The following is an 8740-nucleotide window of genomic DNA, read 5'->3' as shown; positions in this document are numbered from 1 at the left end:
GATAATCGATTATAGCTTGTCCATAATCGATTATACCAGTAGAAATTACAATGTTTATCATTTTCCTACTACATTCAAAAAACTACAAGTTGCTTTTTAGGTATTCTCCTATTACAATCAAGAATTACAATTTGCAGCATCATCAAAACTTGTCTTCAGGTTTTACCAATACTCCCTTATTGGTAACACTTTCCTTTTCTCTTTCTAGGGTTTCCATCTCATATTCATTCTTCCATTATACACCAAGGTTCTCCACGACAATGGAGAACTAAACTCATTTGTTGTTGGGGAAGATGTAACCTTTTTATGCTTCTTTCATTGAATGATAGTGATTTTCTCCTATTCCTAATGCTTCTCTAATTTTGGCAATTCATGACTTTATGTTTGATTTATCTGAGTATTGGGAAATATCTTATGAATCACAATCTGGAAAATTTCTCCCAAAGGGACTATTGCCTAGGGATAAGGATACAACGTTTAGTTGCCTTAAGCTTCTTTTTGTACTGCAAAATTAGTTATTAGGGATTTGAGGGATTGAGGTCTAATAATTAAGGATAGGCTTTTTGTGTCAAGGAATCAGGTTCTAAGTAATTTAGAAAGTGACATTAACATTCCAATGAAGAAGACGAGTTCTTATATGCATGGAAGTGAAGTAGGTGAAATCTAAACCCCAACAACATAATCATCTCATATCATCAATTTCATCATCCACTTGTCAATGTTTTAGTGTTAAAAGATCAACATGCATCATATTTACTTTTATTAACCATTGAACTCACTTTTTTTAGTCTTAATTAGTTAGGGTATTGATGGAATCCTTCCTGATACAATCCTCTTTTGTCGTATTTTTACATTTTATTTTACACGTAGTTTAGCTTGCAAGGAGCATGAGTTACTATAAATATCCAACTCCTCCCTTGTATTTGCACTTTTGAGAATAATGAGAATTAGGTTTTCTAAATCTGAAAATAATTCTCTTTTGAAAGTCAGGCTATAGAGTCCAAGAGACCTCCTCTAGCCATCTTTCAGCACACTACCTCCATTTTCATTTTCCATTTTCTCACGATGCTTCTCTCTCATCCGCATCACCATTGCTTCCACATTCTCTCTCCAAGCACGCGTAAGTCACTGGTTAGAAGCCACGTGTTCCACTTCTCGTGCTAGCGTCCCGTGCTTCGCCACATCATATTTCCTCTCACGCATAAGAAACACCATTTCACTCTTGCGTCCTCTTCCTCGAGAGTAAGTTCATCTCTCGTGAGCTCATCTACTCCAACCACAGCTCTTCATTACAGATCCACCATTCTTTTCCACATATTTGCCATTATTATTCGCTTTTCATCGTTCCGCTTTCGCTTCTACACCGAACAACCTCTATATTCTAGGGTTTCTTCATTCTTTTCATCTTTACCTTCGATTTCACCGATTATTTTCAAATTTCTACCATTTAATCCACTTTCCACTGAACAAATTAGCTTTTTCGTCGTTAAATCGTCATTTTGAACCAATTAATAGGTTCATTTTAGGATTCCTTCTTCAACCTGGTATTTAGGGCCTTTCGCGTCAAATCTTCTGTTTTTAGAGTTTTTTGTGACTCCTAGGGTTTCTCGAGTTCTCTTCTCTCTTGATCTAGAGCTTTGAGTCATCATTCGATCTCCTTCGAGTATCAACATTCCGCTGCGTCTTCTCATTTGGAGCAAGCTTCGAGGAGCTCGCGTCGCGTGTACGGTGTTCTCCTTGGAGCCTTCGTCCATCAAGTAGTATCAGAGCTAGGTTTCGTCCACGCTTCAAAGATAAGTATCACTTTCTTGGTTTTGTTTCGTTTTGTCTTGGTTTGATTTTGAGTTTGTTTTGATTCGCGTCTGTGTCTGTTTCTAGTTTTGTAATTCGATTCTGTTCTCTTGATTTAGTATGTGTTGTTTCGCTATTCTGAGTTTTCTTCACTTACGCTTTGTTCATCAATTTTCCTTCACTATCTAGTGTTGTAATCTGTTTTGAATTCTATATTTTGATTTTGTGCATTATCTTGAGTGATCTGCAATTGCAATTGAATTCTATATTGTGTGTTGCGTCAATCTAAGCTTTGAGTCAATGCTTTGAGTCATTGCTATTTTTTTCATTTTATTCGGTGAATTCTTTGCTTTAAGTCATTTTATTTTCTAAATCCATTTTTGTCATGTCTTAGTCATGTTAGTTTTTTACTTTGTCATTTAATTTCCAGTATTGTGCCTTGAATTCATGATTCTTGATTCTGAAGTGAGTCTTGCTGTTTTCTTCACAACTGCACACCATATGAGCCATGAAAGGTATGACTAAGAGCTCGGGTGCAAGTTTATTTGGAAGCCATTGCATTAAACTTAAATCAGTTTTCAATTTCTGTGTTAATTGCAAATGAAGTCTGGTTTTCAGTTGAACTGCTAAGCAGTGGCAAGTGTATACCATATAAGCAAGGAAATGCCTAGCATAGCTTGGTTACACTTTGTGAAAACACAGCAGTATGTGATTGAAACAATTTTCACCGAGAATTGACCTTTGATTTTTCTTTCTGGTGTGTGAGTCAACTTCAGCTTAGTATTAGATCATTATTAAGTGTCTAAGTATTTTAAATTCCTAGAGTCTTTGTTGTTTGGTGTTTTAATTCACTCCTGCAGAATTATTTTTCGAATTTGGAATCTGTTATTGCACTTGTGGTGTCTAAAAGTTGTTCTATTAAGTCTGAATTGGTTGGTTAAAAAAAAAGAGGGAAGTTCTGAAATTCCAAAGCAATAGTGAAAATGAGAAAAAGTCATTCAAACTTGTAACTTGGACTTAATAGAGCATTAAGACATGTATTTGGATATGCTTGTGCTGAATTCATTGGCTATAAGGTGTATTATTGATGAGTCGATATTTTATTGATTTCACTTAGCTTATTGTACCAAATTTAATCAGGGAATTATGTTTAATTGTCCGGTATTTTCCCGTTTTTCCTAATTATGCTTAATTTGACCGGAAATTCTAATTTTAATTAATTTGAATTTTCTGAGCTAATTATTTGCATTATTATTTTCAGGGAAAATTTTGGAAACATAATTTAGGACATTTGGAGGACACCAAAAAAATTCAAGACTCTCATTTTAGACATTTTAAATTTTAGTTATCTTGTAATTTAGTAGTTTAGGATTTTTAGACAAACTTTTACATTGTGGACCAATGTTGGCAAATTTCATGATAGGCCCAAACTTTGAGGGACACTTGGCACCAAACCCTAGGGTTTTATGGTGGACCCCACCCTAATTTTTGATGACACATGGCCTTGCTTTAAGCTAGCAGTCGTCACCCTTTTTTAGAACATTATTCTCGGCTGAAACAGTTTTTTTTAGAGGTGCTGGAACGGTGTAGTAACATTCTGCTGCTGGGAATTATAGATTGAAGAGCAGCCATCACTTGAGATTTGTCTCTCGGCAATTGAAGAAAAAAAGAGGGAGCTGCTGCCATATATTTTACTTAGGACTGGAACATTGTTTAGAGGAGCTTGGAAATGTTGTTGACGGTAGATGGCATTGGTTGAATGAAGGAGAATTTTTTTTCTCTTTTCTTTTATTATGCACCATTGCAACAATTTCTTTAAAATGTGGTCAAGTTTATTTACCTTTTAATGCATTTCTTTTTCCTTAGATGAAAGCTAGTGTGATGTGACGTTGCAGTAGGAGATAAAAGCATTTAGCATTTCTTTTACTTTTATGAATGAGAAGTAGAATAGTTTGGAGTCTAGGAGGCACATAGGAGCTTTTCACGGTAATTTACTTTTGTTTTAATAGCACACCTGGTTCACTCTTGCACGGGATTTCATCCAGGAGAACATTGATTTAATTACTGGAAGTGGTGCGCTGATTTAAGCTTTATGCACACATGTTACATTAATTTCGGTGAGCACATGTTTACTTGTTTTGGGTTGAGAGATGCAGCTGCTGGCACGGTGATTTAATTTCATATAACGGTTCAATTAAATTGATTGTTGCACGATTTGCATTTTCAATTGCACGTATGATTCAAGTGATGCCATGAGATTGAAAAGGCAAGCGGTAGTACATTGACTAAGGTGTTGCGTGGTGCTTGATTCTGTTTTCTTTCTTTTGGAGATAGGCGGCACTTTTCATTTGGAGAAATGGGAAGCAGCTAAACTGAAAACATTGATTTTCTTTCTTATATTAAAAGCACTGATTTCATCTTGTCATTTTATTTTGTTTTCCTTTATAATTGCAACAACATCTTTCTTTTTTATTTTAATATTAATTTGCAAGCGGTGATAGAATTGGAGGAGGACTTTATTGTTCATTTAAAAAAAGAGCTAGACGGTGTTGAATTCAATTGTTTCATTTTGTTGGAGCTGTTGTAAAGTAACGCTTTTAGTTTCAATAGGTGCTGCACGGTTTTGTCACTTTTCTTCGTTTGGCTGGACTTCATGCACATGGTACACTTTGATTTAACTTCAATTTTAATTTTTAGCAGCTCACGGACATTTGATACTTGGTGCACTTGTGATTTTTCATTTAGATAAAGCTGCCTCTTACTTTTATTTAGCCTTCATGCTTGAACCGACACTTGTCTTGCAAATTGTCATCTTAAATTTACAATGAGTATTTCATATTTTTTTTTTTACTTTGCATTTTAACAGCTTAATTGCATGTAGATATTTATCTCTTGCATTGTTCGGTTTAATGTTTCAGTTTACTTTAATGTTGTCTAGTCCGTGTGATTGTGTTAATTTAATTGTCATGTTAGCTTAAGATAGTCGGGTTGGTCATTAATAAAATTACTTTGCTTCCCTGAGACTTTTGAACTTTAATTGTCGTACTGCTGCTTTGATTCTGCTCAATATTTAATCTGTTGTCTGCCTACGATTAGGTATATGCTTAGTTGCCTAATCGGTGTCAATTCTTCGCTTAGTTGATTAGACTGTACGGTGGATGACTGATTAAATTTGTGCATTGCATTCACTTAGTCTGTAATTCTGAAGGCCGAATTAGCCTTCGCTTAGTTGGGTAATTCGTGTTGGATTTGGATTAGAGTAGTGTGTACTTGTCTTTAATCTTGGATTGGAAGCATAGTAATTGAGTTAATGACCGACCGTTTTTATTCTGTATTTGATTCCGTGTTTCCATTTCTGTTTACATTTGTGTTTGCATTTCTGTTTGCATCCGTCTTTTAATTTTATTCATCTACATTCACAAAACCTTTCAACAACCCCCCCCCACTTCGTGTCTGACCTAATTCTCGAACCACATTTGGTCCTTGAGAGACGACCTAGGAGTCACCTCCTAGTCTATACTGCATTTCTCATATGCAATCAAATTTGTATAAGCCGTGACACCCATCAAATTATGCAGAAAAATGCAAAATGATTACTGCACCAAATATGCCAAATCAATGTTTTTGTGCAAATAGCAGTTTTGTTTTCCCAATTCTGCAGTTCTTTGTTTGGCCATTTATTTGCTTTATTCATCTACTCTAGAGCTTTGTTAGGATTTTGTTTGTGTGCCAGCCTTTCTAAGTTGCTTTTTCTTGCTTGTTTTGATTGCTAAATCTGGTTTTGTCCATGACATGTGAAATCTGCCTGTTTTTCATAATTTTGATATTTTCCTTGCTTTCTTCATCTAATCTAGAGTCTGTCTAGAATTGTTGCTCTACTATGTTGTCATTGCTTAGATGTGTCCTATCTTGTTCTGTCTACCTGCCATTGCTTTAGCGTAACCATTTATTGCTTGAAAATCTGTTACACTTTGGTTTCTGGATTTTGAAATAGAGGTTTGTGTGCTTGGTAGCATCCTAGGTGGTGGTGGTCTGAAAGACTATCTAGCCTTAAACTGTCAAGGGAGAATCTCCCTTCCAAACCTCTCCATTTTGTGTGCTTTAAATTTTTAAAGAGAAGCCTTGAGTGTGTGAGTTTTGTGAGGCTATTTTAGCCTAGTTTTTCCTTGGCAATTTTAGAGAGAATTCAATATTCCTCTAACTGTTTTGAGATTGTTCATTGTGCAGGAAAAAGAGTTTGACTAATCAAACTGGAGCAATTGAGTTTGGATTCATTTCTATCTACTATTTTATTCATTTTGAACTTTAAAATTGTTTTCTAAATCCTCAGCGAAAAGATCCTATTACTAATTACCGGCTTGCTATCCCTAGCCTCCCCTAGCAACTAGCAACGCATTACCGAACAGAAGCAAAAACAATTGATCGTCCTACCTCCCTATCCCTAGGTGGTATTTCATTAATCATGGAATTTCTCACCAGTTCATGACAGTACTGTACGTTCCCATATCAATAGAGACAAACAACAGTTATCGAATGAGTTAAACGATAAAAGCTTTATGCGCAGATGAGAACCCAACAAGTGATAACCAAAGCATATGATAATCATATAAATAAACAAGAGTTTCAATAAAAGAGAGTTTCAAAAGATTACATTGTTTCCCCCAACAACAAAAGGGTTTAGTTCACCATTGTCATGGTGAACTTAGATGAAAATAATGGAAGAATGGAATAGCAAACCCTAGATAAGATGAAAAGGAGCCTAAGCATCCAAGAGATCGATCCTCTCCAGAGAGTGAAAATTAGGTTTGGCCGCCCTCTTCTGTCAAAAGAATACATCTATACTCGCACTAGGGCTATTTATAACCAAGAAAAGTAACAAAATTTAAGCCCAGACCCATCTGACAACTGCCCGACGCTTAATTTAAATGCCCGGCGGTTTCCCTCAAGCCGCGCCACCGCCCAACACTCAATTTCACCGCCCAGCGCTTTTCCCTCGAATCTGGTCACCGCCCGACACTCATTTTCACCGCTGGGCACTGGTCAACTGAAATTTGGTCAACTGGTTGACTTTTTTGGTTGACTGGTTGACTTTTCTGGTTGACTGGTTGACGTTTCTGCATTCTGGTTGACTTTTCTGCACTGCAACCGTTTGATCTTCAACCTTTCTTTCCATTCATCTCCAATTCTCATCAAAACTGTACAAAACAATGCAAAACAAGCATAATATCTCTAAAAGCAACTTTTGACTCTCAACTGACTCAACTTACGTGTTTTGCTTGATTCTAAGCTCATTCTAAGCCTTAAAGGGTGTAATTTGGTCTAAAATGACATATGAGAATAACTGTTTTTCAACCGTTATCACGCACATAGTCGACTTCAACATGTAAAAACATTTTCAAATTTTTTCCTTCTCAAAATCTCACAAAGAAGCACTGATTCCCAAAATTTGTACAAAGATTTTAGCATAGTCGAATCTATTAATAATGGAGTCGACTGTACTATAGCTTTGTTACATAGTGATAAGTTCATAAAAGTGCTTTTGGTTTTCATGCTTTAAAACATGTGCAATGCATCCAGAAATGATGTTACATGTACAAGCTTAATGTATATGCATTCACACATCAATACAGCATATAAACATGTTCAACAGATATATCAATCAATCAGGAAAAGAACATGAAACACAGCAACAACATATGCGTGTTATTAAGCAATGTGTTGTCATCATAAAAAACTAGAGTGATATAGATATTGTGTTGTCATCAATCTCAACATTAGTGTAGTTGATACTTCTTTGGATGGGAAGCCCCTTTAGGGGTTACCATCAACTTTTCTCCCCAATAATTGTTCATGCATTACATTCGCACAGAAGCTTAAAGGCAATCGGTCTTCCTATCCCTATGTCTAGGTAATACTGCTCCCGAGAGAATTCCCAGATTGTGATTTGTAAGATGTCTCTCGATAACAATCCTAGGGAGAGAAAAGGAGGGTTGTCACCTCCCTAAATCGTCCAACCCTAGGAGTACGAAATCTCCTGATATTTACAAATCATAACATCACAAACATTTTAGCAAAGAAGAATATCTCCAACAATTAATGTAAGAAGCATATATCAATAACAAGAATCAATTCAAATACAAGAGAATTTAGAGGTTACATCTTTCCACAACAACAAAAAAGATTAGTTCTCCATCTTCAAGGTAGAATTAGATGTACAATGGAATGAAAGGGATAAAACCCTAGAAATAGAAGAGGAGAGCTCTCACATCACTAAATATTCCCCCAAAGGAGTGAAAAATGTGTTTATGTGCTTAAGCCATTAAGAGATCCATTCTCTAGGGTGTCCAGGTCTTTAAATAGGGCAGAAAAATAGAAGGATTGAAAAACTCCCCTGTCATGGCTTGGATTTATTTGAATGATGGGAGTGAATGGTGCCTTCAGTGACACTTCTTTTGTGACTAAGACTTTGTCCTTCTCCATTTCTCTCACAAGTTCTTCTTTTTCTTTCTTTTCAATTTCCTCTGTGTTGACAAATTGGCAAGCGTACCAAATCGTACAAGTAATATAAAATGGTATTTCCAAGTATCGTTTTCCCAAGAGACTCACGACACTAAACTGTTGTGCTTTTGCTTAACCAATCAAGACTATAAAAATAATATTTTGGGATTTTTCAATATAAAGTGCAGAAAAATAAACATGAATGCAATTTGATCAATTGAGGTTAAACACAAAACAATGGATGAATGGATGTTGTTGAGTACTAACAAATTCATCCATTCCACTCTCTCTTACATACTACCCTTGAATATTAGATTGATTCAATTGTTATGCGACTTTCTTAGCCTCCCGTTAACCCGATCCCTCGGCGAAAAGGGCCTAATATTAACTATTGGCTTGCTATCCCTAGCCTCCCCTAGTAATTAATACCGCATTATAAACAGAAGTTAGC

Source organism: Vigna radiata, chromosome 10, assembly GCF_000741045.1.
Source record: "Vigna radiata var. radiata cultivar VC1973A chromosome 10, Vradiata_ver6, whole genome shotgun sequence".
NCBI lineage: Eukaryota > Viridiplantae > Streptophyta > Magnoliopsida > Fabales > Fabaceae > Vigna > Vigna radiata.
This window is presented reverse-complemented; position numbering follows the sequence as displayed.